Source organism: Dermacentor andersoni, chromosome 1 (genome assembly GCF_023375885.2).
Source record: "Dermacentor andersoni chromosome 1, qqDerAnde1_hic_scaffold, whole genome shotgun sequence".
In the NCBI taxonomy this organism is placed as follows: domain Eukaryota; kingdom Metazoa; phylum Arthropoda; class Arachnida; order Ixodida; family Ixodidae; genus Dermacentor; species Dermacentor andersoni.
Genome location: NC_092814.1, coordinates 310190980 through 310205960, shown reverse-complemented (window position 1 = coordinate 310205960; position 14981 = coordinate 310190980). Strand labels below are relative to the sequence as shown.

Here is a 14981-nt window from a genome sequence, read left to right as displayed (position 1 = left end):
TGGCTGGCTGGGCGTTCATATCTGCATGATACTCTGCCATTCTTGTTTTCCAGATGCTGTGAAGACATAAAGCCATAAACATGTCATACGGCACCCCTTCATCATTATCGGTTGGGAGGAAGCGGATGCCATATGGGGTAATCGGTAACTCTTTTTTTAAAGTACGTTGCAGTATGTCCCATAAGAAGGTGGCATCTACGCAATCAAGAAAAATATGGTCGATAGTTTCTGGTTGCTTGCACAATAAGCAGTTTATCGTCCAAGGCACGAAGATACCCTTCTGCTCTAACCACGGTTTAACGGGTAGAGTTCCGGTGTGCAAGTAAAAGAAGAACGTTTTCATCGTGGACCGTACTGGCATCCGCTTCACCCTTTTCAGTACGTCTTTGCCTGCTCCTGTTGACAACATGGTGCGATACATTGGTTCTGGCATACATACATCAACATCTTTGTACAGTTTCTTTCGTGTGACATTGCTTAGATACTGTAATGAGAACCGTGCTGCGAGGAACTCGTAAGACCAGACGACTTCTCGCAGGAAGCCTCGTACTTTCGGCCCATGAACCCGATCAGACGACACAATAAACGCTGGCATAACGTCACACAATCGCATTTGAATCACAGTACGTAGGAAAGCATTGCTTTGCTCTCGCATAAAGAGAAATCTGGACACCACCTGTTTTAGAAATAAATGCGCCAAGCCCAGTCCGCCGCTTTTCACTGACCGGAATAAATTTGTACGGCTTGTACGTTCCCAAGTTGATCCCCATATATACACTGCTAGCACCCTGTGGAGTCTTTGAATGCTTGCTCTCGTCGCACACAGTACTTGCAGAACGTACCAAATCTTGGCTACAAGAAAAAGGTTACATACTGTTGACCTTGCAAATATAGATAAGTCTCTCCCTCCAAATTTGGTCGATTTTTCTTTTATTTGTTCCGCTTCATTTCTCCAATAATCACTAGTGTCTTTGTAGTGATTTGTAGTGTCTTTGATTTGTACCCGAGGTATTTCGTTGGCGAAACCGTCCACTGCATGCTTTCAAAGACGTCCGGGGTGTCGTCCCAATCCCCATGCCAAAAGCCCAAAGATTTGCTCCAGTTGATAACGCTTCCGGTCACTTTACAAAAACTCTTCGCCACACTGATGGCATTCCTGACACCTTCTTGGTCAGAACAGAAAACTGCAATATCGTCAGCGTACGTAAGTAACTTAACCTCGCTTGTGCTCAACCTAAAGCCTTTTATTGCACTCGATGACATGATTTTCAAACAGAAAGGTTCCAGGTACAGTGCGAACAGTAAAGGAGACAAAGGGCATCCTTGCCTAACAGAGGACTTTATCTGGAAACTGGCAGTTAATGATTTATTAATTTTAATCCTGCTAGAAATGTCTGCGTAACACATTTCTATACCTTCTGATAGGACCTTCCCGACATTGATGTGTTCTAGAATGTTGAAAAGGACTTTATGCACAACTCTGTCGAATGCCTTCTCTAAGTCCAGTTGTACCATTGCGACCTTACAGCAGTACGCATCACAGCACTCCAGGACGGTTCTAGCCACGTGTATGTTTGTTACAATGGACCTTCCTTTTATGCCGCAAGTCTGATGCGGCCCCACAAGCCTGGTTATAACACTTTGCAGTCTCCTACCCAAAACTTAAGCGAAGATCTTGTAGTCCGTGTTCGTTAGAGTTATCGGTCGATACGCTCGTACAGAGAGCAAGGCAGCAGGATCCTCTGTTTTTGGAAAAAGTACAACATGGCTCTGCCTGAAAGAAGGAGGCAACTTCTTTGTTCTGTATGCCTCCTTTATTACGTTATGCAGGACAACTGCTATCTCAGTTTTAAAAGCCTTGTAGAATTCTGAGCCAAAACCATCAGGGCCTGGCGATTTCCCTGCACTCAATTCATCGATTGTCCCCTCAATTTCTGCAACGCTGATTGGTGCTTCGAGATTCGTTTTAACTTCTGCTTCAAGTTTTGGCATGTGTCTCAAGAAATCGCTTTGAAAACCTTCCACAATCTGTGGTTCGTGGCCAACTAAATCCCGATAATAATCAACAAATGCGCGACGTATCAGTTCCTCGTCTTGCACAACTTCATCTCTGTACATTATCGCTTTTATTTCGTTGCGCGACGCATAGCTTTTTTCATCTGATAGAGCGCGTTTGGTCGGGGTTTCACCCATATACATTTTTTCCGCACGCGCTCGTACAACTGCGCCCCTGTGCTTTTCTGTATTAATAATTTCTAGTTTGCTTTTAATTTCTTTTATTTCTCTGGCAAAGTTACCCGGGGCTCTAGCTTCTGCATTCAAATAAAAATCAAGCTGGCTTTGGAGCTCAGTTTCTTCTTTGTTTTGCTTCCTCCGCAATGCCCCGGCTCTTTCGATGGCTGAGATTTTTGCGTTTTCCTTAAAATGTTCCCACGCCTCCGCATAACACTCCGGTTCATTTGCCAGTAGGTCTCCAATTTTTCCTTTTGTTTCCTTCATATATACCTCATCATTGAGGAGTTTAACATTGCATTTCCACAGCTGCCAGTTAAATTTCGCCGGTTTCCTCGGACCTAGCGCGCACACAACCAAACTATGGTCGCTAAAGAAAACGTTTTTAATGTCATACTTATTGCAGACGGGTGCCAAATCTGCCGAAACATAAATACGATCTAATCTAGCGTGGCTGTCCCCCTGGTAGTGGGTAAACCGAGGCAATGTGCCATTTGACAGGAAGCACCCTACATCTTCTAACAGGTGACCTTCAGTCAGCGCATTTAGTACCGACACACTCGCATCTCGTATCGGTGCATCTCTTGTCCTATCTTCTACTCTGGATACGCAATTAAAGTCCCCCATCATTATAATTGCCCTGTCACAATTCAGATAATGTTCAACACTTTCAAAAAACAATGTGAGCTCACTTGGTGCATTTGGGGCATGTAAACAAACTATTCGGAACTTCTGGGCTTGCAACGTTATGTCACATACAATAAGTCGTCCAGTGTCACACGCGTACACACTATCAACAGATATACCTGTGGAGTGCTTCAAGAACAGCGCACAACCACCGGCTGTACCTACTGCATGCGCAACGCATACATTGTAGTACGCCCTAAAAGGTTCAACCATGCGGTTTGTTCCTTCCTGACTTTCGATCTTCGTTTCCTGTATGGCAATTACGTCCAATTCATTTTCCATAAAAAGTCGACTCAGCTGGTATTGTTTTCTCCGTGTCGACAGGCCCCGCACGTTAAGAGTGCCTACATAAAGAGGCGTTTGGAGAGTAACAGCCATTTTTTTTATAAACACAAACGGCATAGTATCCCTTGCTTATCACAAGACGACAAAACACTCACATTTTTATATAGAAAATCCCAGTCGTTCCAGCCATATTGATTAGAATTTAGACTTCGCCGTGACGACGTCAACGCACTGTCTTTCCGGTCCCTTCCGCTGATAATGTCCGGTTGGAAAAAAAAGAAGGCTCGACACCTTGTCACGTCGCCGGCGGGGCCGGCGGTTTCCGCTCGGGCCGTGGCTCGAGCGGTATTTTCGGTGCGGGTTTAAATGTAGTCCTTCGATGGGGTGTCGTTTTCACAGGCGGCTCATCCGTTGCATTCTGGTCGGTCTTGTGCCCTTCTTTGCCGTCCTCATGGAGTCGTTTTGGTGCAGGGCTGCTGGTACTTGCCATAATGACGTCTGCAGTCTCAGGGCTTTGCTCGACACTCGCGCCAGGTGCAATGTGTTGGCTCGTTGGAGCGCCCATCGCCTGTGTCTCTACAGCCTCTGTTGAAGCGATGGCTGTGTCTTCCGCAATAATGAGTGCAGCCTTTTGCTTCACATGTGACACGTTTGTTGCACCAATAGTTCGCGAGCTGTCTGCCTCGGGGGTAGTTTCGGCCGCGTCTGCCTCGTCCATTAGATGTTCCGTCGACAGTTCATCGCTTGCTTTGACTCCGGCCACGTTTGCGTAGGTTCGCACGCAGACGCTTTCATCGTGGCCATATCGCCGACATTTGGCACAACGCGGTACCCGGCAGTCGCGCCTGATATGGCCTGTGGCATGGCACCTCAAGCATAGCGGTGGGCGTCCCGGCGCAACGAGTAGAGCTATGATTCCTGCAACGCGCAACTGATGGGGTAAGTCTTCCAGAGTTACACCAGACTTGAGCTTCAGACCAACCGTGCGCGTAGACGAGCCTTTGTCAGCTATTCCGTGCACTCACCAGCGCTCCTTGTAGATATCGCTTGCTTTCCCGTACGGTGCTAGAGCAGAGCGCACTTCTTCGTCCGGAACATTATGCAGCACCCAGTAAAGCTTGATGCGCACTTCTTGATTTTCGGGGTCAACCACAAGGCGCCGTTTCTCCTTGACTAGAACTTCCCCAATTTCTACCATCTTCTTCGTAGCTTCTGCACTTTTAAAAGTGACGGCCCAAACATGGTTCATCTGGAACGCCCCCAAAGCTATCACTTCAGGAAGCACTCCGAGATGAACCAACGTGTCGCGAAAATCTACACGGTAAGGCCTGGCTTTCAAATCCCCGTGGAGAAAAACAGTATTCGCTACAGACGCACCTGTTGGCAGCGACGGCAGAATAACTTGATAGTCCAGGGCTTCATCAGCAAAAAACCTGTTTCCGCGGCCCGACTGGGCCGCTGATACCGCTCCGGCGGAGCACATTCCACACGCGTCCGTTTGCTATCACGGCCGGAAGTAGAATCCTCGGCCACGACTGCTTCTTTTTTTTTTTTTTATTGCCGACTTCGACGTACTCAATCAAGGTTTACAAAGATAAAACGTGTGGACCACACTTTGGCCAACACGGTACTAAAATCTTTTTAACAAAGCTAATTCATCAAATAAGGAGATCCATTGTGGTGGATCAGGCAGCGCTTTGAAAGCATCTCTTACACACACAACACTCTCAATGAAGTTTTCCCGAGCCGGTCGAACAACAATGTCACCGTTTTGAACTTGCAATCTAGTTTTCCACATAGCGTGGAGGCTCAGGATCATAATAAGGTCATACGGGACATCCTCGGCGTTATCAATCGGTAAGAAGCGTATTCCATATGGGTCCAGGGGTAACTGTTTTTTCAATGTTCTCTGCAGAACATCCCAGTGAAAGTTGGCGTCCCAGCAATCTAAGAATGCATGTTCTATTGTTTCCGGTTTTTTACATAATAAGCAGTCGGTGCTCCAGGGGATGAAAATACCCTTCTCATGAAGCCAGGTCTTAACGGGAAGTGTGTTTGTGTGCAATTTGAAAAAAAAAAAAGATTTAGCTGACGGCCGTATTGGCATTTTTTCTACTCTCTTTAGAACGTCTTGTCCTGGGCCTCCACGTTGCGGAAAACGGTACAAAGGTGGAGGGAACATCGTGTCCACGACATCTCTGTATAGTTTTTTCTTGGTAACGGTGGACAGGTATTGCTGTGAAAAACGTACGTTCAACATCTTATATGAACATACCACTTCACGTAGGTAACCAGTCACTGCTCCTGGCATATTGTGAACAGTCGAAACAAAGAATCCTGGAAGTTGTCTACACAGCCGTACCTGTATCACTGTCCGGAGAAAAGGATCGTTTTGATCCCGTAAAAACACAAAGCGTGAGACGACTTGTCGCAGAAACAAATGAGCTAAACCAAGCCCACCTTTCTTGACCGGGAGGGACAAGTTCGTTCGACTCATCCTCTCCCAGGTGGAGGCCCAAATGAAAATAGCGAAAACACGGTGAACTTTTTGTACGCTTACCCTCGCAGCACACAACACATTCATGACGTACCATATCTTAGAAACTAAAAAAAGGTTGCAAACACTGGCTCTAGAAAACATTGACAATTGTTTTCCTCCCCACCCGTCAGACTTTTCCTTTGCTTTCGACACTTGATCTAGCCAGTAAGATTCAGGTTCACGGTAATTTCCTAGAGGCACACCCAAGTATTGGGTTGGTAACGTCGACCACTTCAGTCGATAAAAGGTCTCCGGCGTGTCTTTCCAACTACCATGCCAGAAGCCGTAACTCTTATCCCAGTTTATCTGGGCTGCAGTTGAATCACAAAAATTTTCAACGACAGTCGTTGCCTCCTTAATGCTCGCTTTGGTTGTGCAGAAAATCGCGATATCGTCGGCATATGCCAAAATTTTAACGTGTGCTGCCTGCAGCCGATAGCCTGCTATGCGCTCCTTATTTCTGATCGCCAAACAGAGTGGTTCGAGATAAGCAGCAAATAGAAGGGGCGACAGCGGGCATCCTTGCCGCACCGACGAGAGCACGGGAAAGCTATCGGTGAGCTCCCCATTAACAATGATGCGCGTTAAGCATTCTCTGTACGCCATCATGACGCCTTCCGTTATGACTTTGCCAACGTTCGCATGTTCCAGTATGCAGAACAAAGCCTTGTGCGAGACGAGGTCGAAAGCCTTTGCCAAATCGATCTGCATCATCCCGACGTGATCGCCAATCACATCGCAGCACTCAAGCACACTTCGAGCCGTGTGTACATTCGTTGCAATGCTGCGGCCTTTAATGCCACAAGTCTGGTGCGGCCCTACCAATGTTTTAATTACACTTTGCAGTCGTTTGGCCAAAGCTTTCGTGAATATTTTATAGTCGACATTGGCTAGAGTTATCGGACAATATGACCCTGGCAACAAAAGTTTCTCCTCGTCATCACTCTTCGGAATTAGCACGATATGCGAGGTTGTGAATGACAAGGGCAATCTTTTTCGCTCATACGCTTCGCTGATAACTTCGTGAAGAACACGGGCCAATGCAGACTTGAAGGTTTTATAGAAAGTGGCCCCCAAGCCATCTGGCCCAGGTGCTTTACCGATGGATAACTCGTCTATTGCGCACTCTATCTCACTCAGGCTAATTGGCAGTTCCAGCCGTGTCCTGACTTCTTCATCGAGCTTTGGCATCAGCGAGAGAAATTCATTCTGGTAGTTACATTTAGGATTCCGCGGATGAGCTAAAATTGCTTCAAAGTGATCGGCGATCCCTTGCTTGATGTCATTTTTGTCGGATGTAATGTGATTGCCTTTAGCTAGCAGCTGGCGGATTTCTTTCCGACAAGCGTACTTTTTCTCGTCTGATAAAGCTCGTTTCGTTGGAGTTTCTCCCGCCCACAACTTCTCAGACCTTGATCTCACAAGTGCTGCTTTGTATTTTTCTGTATCTATCCTTTCTAGTTCAGTCAGTCAGTTCTAGTTCAATCTTTAATTCGTTAACATACACACAAGGCTCGACACTTTCCATGCTAATAAAAAATTGCAGTTGCTGGCGAAGCTTTGTTTCTGCTTGTTTCAGGTTGTGTCGAATGACACTGCTTCTTTCAATGGCCATTGTTTTTACTTTCTGTTTAAATTCTTCCCATTGAATGGCAAAGCTTAATGGCTTGGTTGAAGTCAGGTTTTCTAGTTCATTCGTTACAGCATCGACAAAAGGATCGTCATTCAACAACTGCGCATTCATTTTCCAGAGATCCCAGTTAAAGGGCCGTTTGCTCTGTCCTTTCCCGAACGTGGCAGTTACCAAGCAGTGATCACTGTATGCTACAGCTTCCACATCATATTCGCAACATAAGGGCACTAGTTCGGCTGACACGTATAATCTATCTAATCGAGCGTGGCTGTCACGTTGGAAGTGGGTAAATCGCGGGCGAGTACCGCTGGCAAAAACGCTACCCACATCTTCCAGGTCATAATCATGCACCACTGCGTTTAGAAATTCGGCACTCTTATCACGAACGCGTGAACATTTTGCTCGGTCTTCAGCATAGCAAACACAGTTAAAATCACCCAGCAGTATTACGACCTTGGAACAGTTTACGTACGGTTCAAGACGCTCAAAAAAAGATCGACGGTCCGTTTCAATATTCGGCGCATAGATACAAATAGCACGGTAATCCACATCCTCAAAACAGAAATCAGCCACTAAGAGGCGCCCAGTTTCACACGAAAACACTGACTGCACACAAATGCCAAAATTATTTCTTTGGAATATAGCGCAGCCGCCTGATCCACCAACCGCATGACAAACGCACACGTCAAAGTGCGCTCGGCCACGACTGCGAGCACGCTACAAGCTCTCCTTCCGCAGCTCACTTTCGCGGTTATGTCGAAACAAAAGACAAAAACTATTGCACGCAGTCGGCAGGATTCGAACCTACGCGGGTACAACCCAATGGATTTCAAGTCCATCGCCTTAACCACTCGGCCACGACTGCTTTTTTTTTTTTTTTTTTCTTTATTGCCAATCCTCGACATGTCACCACAACACACACTCGGCCACGACTGCGAGGACGCTACAAGCTCTCCTTCCGCAGCTCACTTTCGCAGTTATGTCGAAACAAAAGACAAAAACCATTGCACGCAGTCGGCAGGATTCGAACCTACGCGGGTACAACCCAATGGATTTCAAGTCCATCGCCTTAACCACTCGGCCACGACTGCTTTTTTTTTTTTTTTCTTTATTGCCAATCCTCGACATGTCACCACAACACACATTCCTTAAATGATATACACAGAAACGAAAGAAAAAGACAAAAAGGAAATAATGAATACAAAAACGGAACAAGAAACAGTAATATACACATTCGTTGCCGTCCGCTACTGTGGCATGACATTGTCGTATTAAAATTCCTTGAGCGCTGTCAGGGGTTCAACCCTCGGCAGCCACTCAGGAACAGGCTGTTGCAACTTCTGCACTTCTACATATTTTTGCATACATTCTCGAAAGTATAAACGCGCCGGTCGGGCATCCGGGTCACAATGGTAGCCCGCCATTCTTGCGCGCCATAAACAGTGGAGGCCTGTTAGCATGATAAGGTCGTACGGGAATCCTTCGTCATCATTAACTGCCAGAAACCTGATTCCGTGTGGATCTATCGGCAACTCCTTTTTCAAAGTCCTTTGCAACACGTCCCAGAAGAAAACCCCCTCCCAACAGTGGATGAAGACATGATCTATGCTTTCCGGTTTTTTACAAATGAGGCAGTGGGTTCCCCACGGCATGTAGAACCCACGTTGTTCCAGGAAAATTTTAACAGATAAGGTACCGGTATGTAATTTAAAGAAGAAAGATTTCGTGGCTGGTTGAACTGGCATCATCTTCACCCTTTTCAAGACGTCTAGGCCTGGGCCTCCACTGTACACGGCTCTGTACATGGGTACAAGCAATACACTATCACACAAATCACGGTATAACTTTTTCCGTTTTGCATTCCACAAATATTCACTTACTCGGCCACGACTGCGAGGACGCTACAAGCTTTCCTTCCGCAGCTCACTTTCGCGGTTATGTCGAAACAAAAGACAAAAACCATTGCACGCAGTCGGCAGGATTCGAACCTACGCGGGTACAACCCAATGGATTTCAAGTCCATCGCCTTAACCACTCGGCCACGACTGCGAGGACGCTACAAGCTCTCCTTCCGCAGCTCACTTTCGCGGTTATGTCGAAACAAAAGACAAAAACCATTGCACGCAGTCGGCAGGATTCGAACCTACGCGGGTACAACCCAATGGATTTCAAGTCCATCGCCTTAACCACTCGGCCACGACTGCGAGGACGCTACAAGCTCTCCTTCCGCAGCTCACTTTCGCGGTTATGTCGAAACAAAAGACAAAAACCATTGCACGCAGTCGGCAGGATTCGAACCTACGCGGGTACAACCCAATGGATTTCAAGTCCATCGCCTTAACCACTCGGCCACGACTGCGAGGACGCTACAAGCTTTCCTTCCGCAGCTCACTTTCGCGGTTATGTCGAAACAAAAGACAAAAACCACTGCACGCAGTCGGCAGGATTCGAACCTACGCGGGTACAACCCAATGGATTTCAAGTCCATCGACTTAACCACTCGGCCACGACTGCGAGGACGCTACAAGCTTTCCTTCCGCAGCTCACTTTCGCGGTTATGTCGAAACAAAAGACAAAAACCATTGCACGCAGTCGGCAGGATTCGAACCTACGCGGGTACAACCCAATGGATTTCAAGTCCATCGCCTTAACCACTCTGCCACGACTGCTTTTTTTTTTTTTTTTTTTTTTATTGCCAATCCTCGACATGTCACCACAACACACATTCCTTAAATGATATACACAGAAACGAAAGAAAAAGACAAAAAGGAAATAATGAATACAAAAACGGAACAAGAAACAGTAATATACACATTCGTTGCCGTCCGCTACTGTGGCATGACATTATCGTATTAAAATTCCTTGAGCGCTGTCAGGGGTTCAACCCTCGGCAGCCACTCAGGAACAGGCTGTTGCAACTTCTGCACTTCTACATATTTTTGCATACATTCTCGAAAGTATAAACGCGCCGGTCGGGCATCCGGGTCACAATGGTAGCCCGCCATTCTTGCGCGCCATAAACAGTGGAGGCCTGTTAGCATGATAAGGTCGTACGGGAATCCTTCGTCATCATTAACTGCCAGAAACCTGATTCCGTGTGGATCTATCGGTAACTCCTTTTTCAAAGTCCTTTGCAACACGTCCCAGAAGAAAACCCCCTCCCAACAGTGGATGAAGACATGATCTATGCTTTCCGGTTTTTTACAAATGAGGCAGTGGGTTCCCCACGGCATGTAGAACCCACGTTGTTCCAGGAAAATTTTAACAGATAAGGTACCGGTATGTAATTTAAAGAAGAAAGATTTCGTGGCTGGTTGAACTGGCATCATCTTCACCCTTTTCAAGACGTCTAGGCCTGGGCCTCCACTGTACACGGCTCTGTACATGGGTACTAGCAATACACTATCACACAAATCACGGTATAACTTTTTCCGTTTTGCATTCCACAAATATTCACTTGAAAAACGAACACGCAAAAAAGAAACACTATCAACTATTTCCCGAAAGAACCCACGGACAGATCCTGGCATTATTTCGGTACCTACTACATACTCGGGAAGTGATCTTGAAAGCCTCATTTGGATCACCGTGCGCAGAAATGGGTCGTTTGTATCTCGAAAGAAGAAGAATCTATTCACCAGTTGACGCAAGAAAAGGTGCGCCAACCCCAGACCACCATCCTTCACGCGTCGGAAGAGATTATCTCGGCTGCATCGCTCCCAGCTCGATGCCCACACGAATACAGCGAACACGCGGTGCAGTTTCTGCACATTAATCCGAGAGCACTGTAGGACCTGCATCACGTACCAGATCTTTGTCACGAGAAACGTGTTGCACGCTGTAGCTCGCGCGAACATGGACAAGTGAACGGCGTTCCATCGGTCGGCTTTTTCTTTTACTTCTTTTGTTCGCTCCTTCCAGTATTCGCTACTGTCCTTGTAGGCATCAAGGGGTGCGCCAAGGTACTTAACTGGCGTCGTGACCCAGGTTACGTTGGAAAAGTGGTCTGGTGTGGACGCCCATTCCCCGTGCCAAAACCCCAAACATTTCTGCCAGTTCACGAAGCTATTAGTGGCATTACCAAACTGTCTGACGATACTCACTGCGTTCAATACACTTTGCGTATCTTTACAACATACAGCCACATCGTCAGCATATGCCAATAACTTCACCTCTGCTGCTTGGAGGCAAAATCCCTTAATGTATTCATTTTCAATGATGGCCTGACATAGCGTTTCTATGTAAACACAAAACAGGAGTGGGCTGAGTGGACAACCCTGGCGAACGGAGCGCTTCACGTTAATGGGGGCCCCCAGCATTTGATTAATTATAAGTCTCGTATAGCAACTCCGGTACGCCATGGTCACCCCCTCAGTGATTATGTGGCCAAAATTAACATGTTGAAGGATGGTGAGCAATATCTCGTGAGAAACACAGTCAAATGCTTTCTCCAAGTCTAGCTGGAGGATCGCAACTGCCTCACACATGGCATCACAACACTCCAGCACACACTTCAACTTATGAATGTTAGTAAAGATGGTTCTTCCGCGAATTCCACACGTCTGGTGTGGGCCGACTACATCCTTAATGACTGACTGCATACGCCGTGCCAACACCTTCATCAATATTTTGTAGTCGCAATTAGTAAGCGCAATGGGTCTGTATGATGAAAGTTGCTTGAGCTTTTCGGTGTCTTCTGTTTTCGGTATTAGTACGGTATGGGACTGGCCAAAGGATGGTGGAAGTATTTTCAGTTCGTATGCTTCGTTGTAAACGGCGGTTAAGATATGAGCTAGGTGGCCTTTAAAAGATTTGTACCAGGCGGCACAAAGACCGTCTGGACCTGGCGACTTGCCAGGATTCAGGTCTTCGATGGCCTTCATCACTTCATGTTCTGTTAATGGTCGTTCTAAGGTTTCTTTAACTTCAGACGACAGCTGTGGCATTCGTTGCAAAAATAAATTATTGAAATCGTGCATGTTGACAGGCCTGAATGCAAAAAGTTTTTTGTAATGCTCAAGGAACGCATGCCCTATGTTATTGTTATCGGTTAATACCACCCCTTCATATTCAATGGCCTCAATCTGCTTACGTCTGGAATGTTTTTTTTCTAGTCCCATCGCTCTTTTCGTTGGCGTTTCCCCGCATGTTAGTCTTTCTGCTCTAGCACGCACGAGTGCGCCTCGATAGCGTTCTTCGTCGAACACTTCGAGCTTTTTCTTAACAGCGCGCATATCGTCTTGATAAGCGCCCGGTTGCTTGCATTCCAGCGTCGCCAATTTTGCCAGCAATGTTTTTAAATCCTTTTCACTGGCCTTTTCTTCATAACGCAGTACGCTACTTCTTTCAATTGCTTTCATTTTGATGGTTTGCTTCAACAACTCCCATTCCTCGCCAAACTTTATAGAACTATCCGTTGCAAAAGAATTCAGAGCAGCCACTACCTTTTCATTAAAAGTTTCATCTCGTAGCAGCTCAGAATTCATTTTCCACAGTTCCCAAACGAATTTGTTTCGTTCTTTCTTGCTGCCTACCCTGCATTTTACCAGGCAGTGATCCGAGAATGATATGGCCGTAACTGCATAGCACTGGCATTTTTCTACCAAATCGTATGATAGATAGATCCGGTCTAATCGTGCGTGACTTGTGCCCTGAAAGTGAGTGTACATCACGTCTCGGTCAGCCCGAAAACACTCAGCGACATCTTCTAATTCGAACTCATGTATAATTTGTGCGAGGATATCGCTGCTTTTGTCATAAACTACGCGTCGCGTAGACCTATCCTCAGCATTCAATACGCAGTTGAAATCCCCTACACAGGCTATTGTTTTTTGCACAGAGAAGTGATGCTTTAGGTTCAAAAAGAAAGTTGCCCTCTCTTGCACTGTATTAGGTGCATAAATGCACAACACGCGCCATTTGACATCGCAATAACTGAAATCACAAACGACAAGTCGACCGGAAGTGCACGAGAAGTAACCGTCAATAACCAGTCCTGGAAGCTTCCTCACGAACAACACACATCCCGCCGAAGTCCCTAAGGCGTGGCTCACTACCGTATAGTAGTTGTACGTGAACCTTTGCACCATGCTCCCGGTCTCCTCCTCGCCGTCTACCTTGGTTTCTTGCACGGCTAAAACGTCGAGGTCGTGGTCCACTAGTAGTCTGTAAACCTGACTCTGTTTCTTTTTGGCGGCCAGACCTCGAACGTTTAGCGTGCCGAGGCTAAGCGACGGGTTGGTAGCCATTACTGATTTAAACGGGAGGGGAGAAGGCCCGGAGCATGGTGCTCACCTTAACGTCTAGCTGACCGCTAGACGCCTCCGTGGCCATCCGGTGGCCGTCGTCCGAGTTCGTCTTTGGTCGGCTTCGGGGTGAGCCTGCGGTCAGCCTCCAAGTTCGGCTTAGGCTTGATGGTGGAGCGCCTTCCGGGTAGCGTCTTAGCGGGTGGTGGCTCGGAGTCACCGCCGGCCTTTCCGTCGACTTTCTCCTCGTGCTGCAGGGATCTCTTGACCGGTGCCGAGACGGATTCGACGCGGGCGCTAGCATGGGTCGCGTTGTCGTCCGCCTCTGCCTGCGTTGCATCCGTAGCTCGCTGGTGGCTCTCATTTTCTTGCGGGGCCGTCTGCACGCTCTCGACTGTAGCTGCTGGTTCCTTAGGGGGAGGGATATTATTCCTTCCTGCTTCGGCCTGCTTGGTCGTCGCGCTCGTTTCTGCCGCCACGTTGCTGTTTCCAGCACCCTTGGCCGCTTCCTCCGCCTCGGTCACGTCCATCATATGTTCTGATGCCGACGGCTCGCTCTGCGCCGAGCCCGCGGCTACTGCGTAAGAGCGTACACAGTCCGCGTCGTTGTGTCCAAAAAGCCTGCACCGGGAACAACGGGGAACCTTGCATTCTCGTCGAACGTGGCCAGAGCCCCGGCAGCGTAGGCACTGCATGGGGCGACCTGGGGCTACCACCAGCGCAAGCTCGCCGGCGACGCGGATCTGGTGGGGCAGGTCGTCAACTTTCATTCCGGCTTTCAGCTGCAGCAGCACTGCTCGGGTCGTCGAGCCCTTGTCGGAAACGCCATCCACTCGCCAGCGCTCCCGGGTCACTTCCGTCACTTTGCCGAAGGAGGCCAGCGCGGTCTTGACGTCTTCGTCGTCCACCCCATGCAGAAGCCAGTGGATACGAAGCTTCACCTGTTGTTCCTTGGGGTCGATGACCAGGCAGCGACGCCCCTTCACCTGTAGCTCCTTCAGGGCAGCCAGCTTTTCGGCAGCCTCGGCTGTCTTCATCGTCACCGCCCATACATGGTTGATTTGGTATGCTCCAAGGGCGACGACGCCAGAGAGCATACCAACAGCTTGAAGCGCGTCCCGGAAATCTTCCACACGGAACGGGCGAACACGAGCGTCGCCGTGCAAAAAAACTGTATTTAAAACAATGCGTCCTGTAGGTAGCCGAGGCAAAATAATCTGGAAATCCTTATCTTCCTCCGTCGAAAGCCTGTTGCCGCGGCTAACAGCCGCATATGCCGCTCCATTGGAGCCCATGATCCTACGATCCGTTTAGCTCGGGAGCCGGAAGCAGAATGCTCTGCCACGACTGCGAGGACGCT

General features: G+C 47.9%; 7 non-coding genes across 7 annotated transcripts; all 7 read right to left on the bottom strand.

Annotated features, from left to right (window-relative positions):
* Positions 1 to 8159: 8159 nt before the first annotated feature.
* On the bottom strand, positions 8160 to 8241 carry TRNAS-UGA (transfer RNA serine (anticodon UGA)). Its single transcript has one exon. It is a non-coding gene; the product is annotated as a tRNA-Ser (tRNA).
* A 144-nt stretch (positions 8242 to 8385) lies between these two features.
* On the bottom strand, positions 8386 to 8467 carry TRNAS-UGA (transfer RNA serine (anticodon UGA)). Its single transcript has one exon. It is a non-coding gene; the product is annotated as a tRNA-Ser (tRNA).
* Positions 8468 to 9343: 876 nt separating this feature from the next.
* TRNAS-UGA (transfer RNA serine (anticodon UGA)) lies at positions 9344 to 9425 on the bottom strand. Its single transcript has one exon. It is a non-coding gene; the product is annotated as a tRNA-Ser (tRNA).
* A 73-nt stretch (positions 9426 to 9498) lies between these two features.
* TRNAS-UGA (transfer RNA serine (anticodon UGA)) lies at positions 9499 to 9580 on the bottom strand. The gene has a single exon. It is a non-coding gene; the product is annotated as a tRNA-Ser (tRNA).
* Positions 9581 to 9653: 73 nt separating this feature from the next.
* TRNAS-UGA (transfer RNA serine (anticodon UGA)) lies at positions 9654 to 9735 on the bottom strand. The gene has a single exon. It is a non-coding gene; the product is annotated as a tRNA-Ser (tRNA).
* Positions 9736 to 9808: 73 nt separating this feature from the next.
* TRNAS-UGA (transfer RNA serine (anticodon UGA)) lies at positions 9809 to 9890 on the bottom strand. Its single transcript has one exon. It is a non-coding gene; the product is annotated as a tRNA-Ser (tRNA).
* Positions 9891 to 9963: 73 nt separating this feature from the next.
* On the bottom strand, positions 9964 to 10045 carry TRNAS-UGA (transfer RNA serine (anticodon UGA)). The gene has a single exon. It is a non-coding gene; the product is annotated as a tRNA-Ser (tRNA).
* Between the last annotated feature and the right edge of the window lie 4936 nt (positions 10046 to 14981).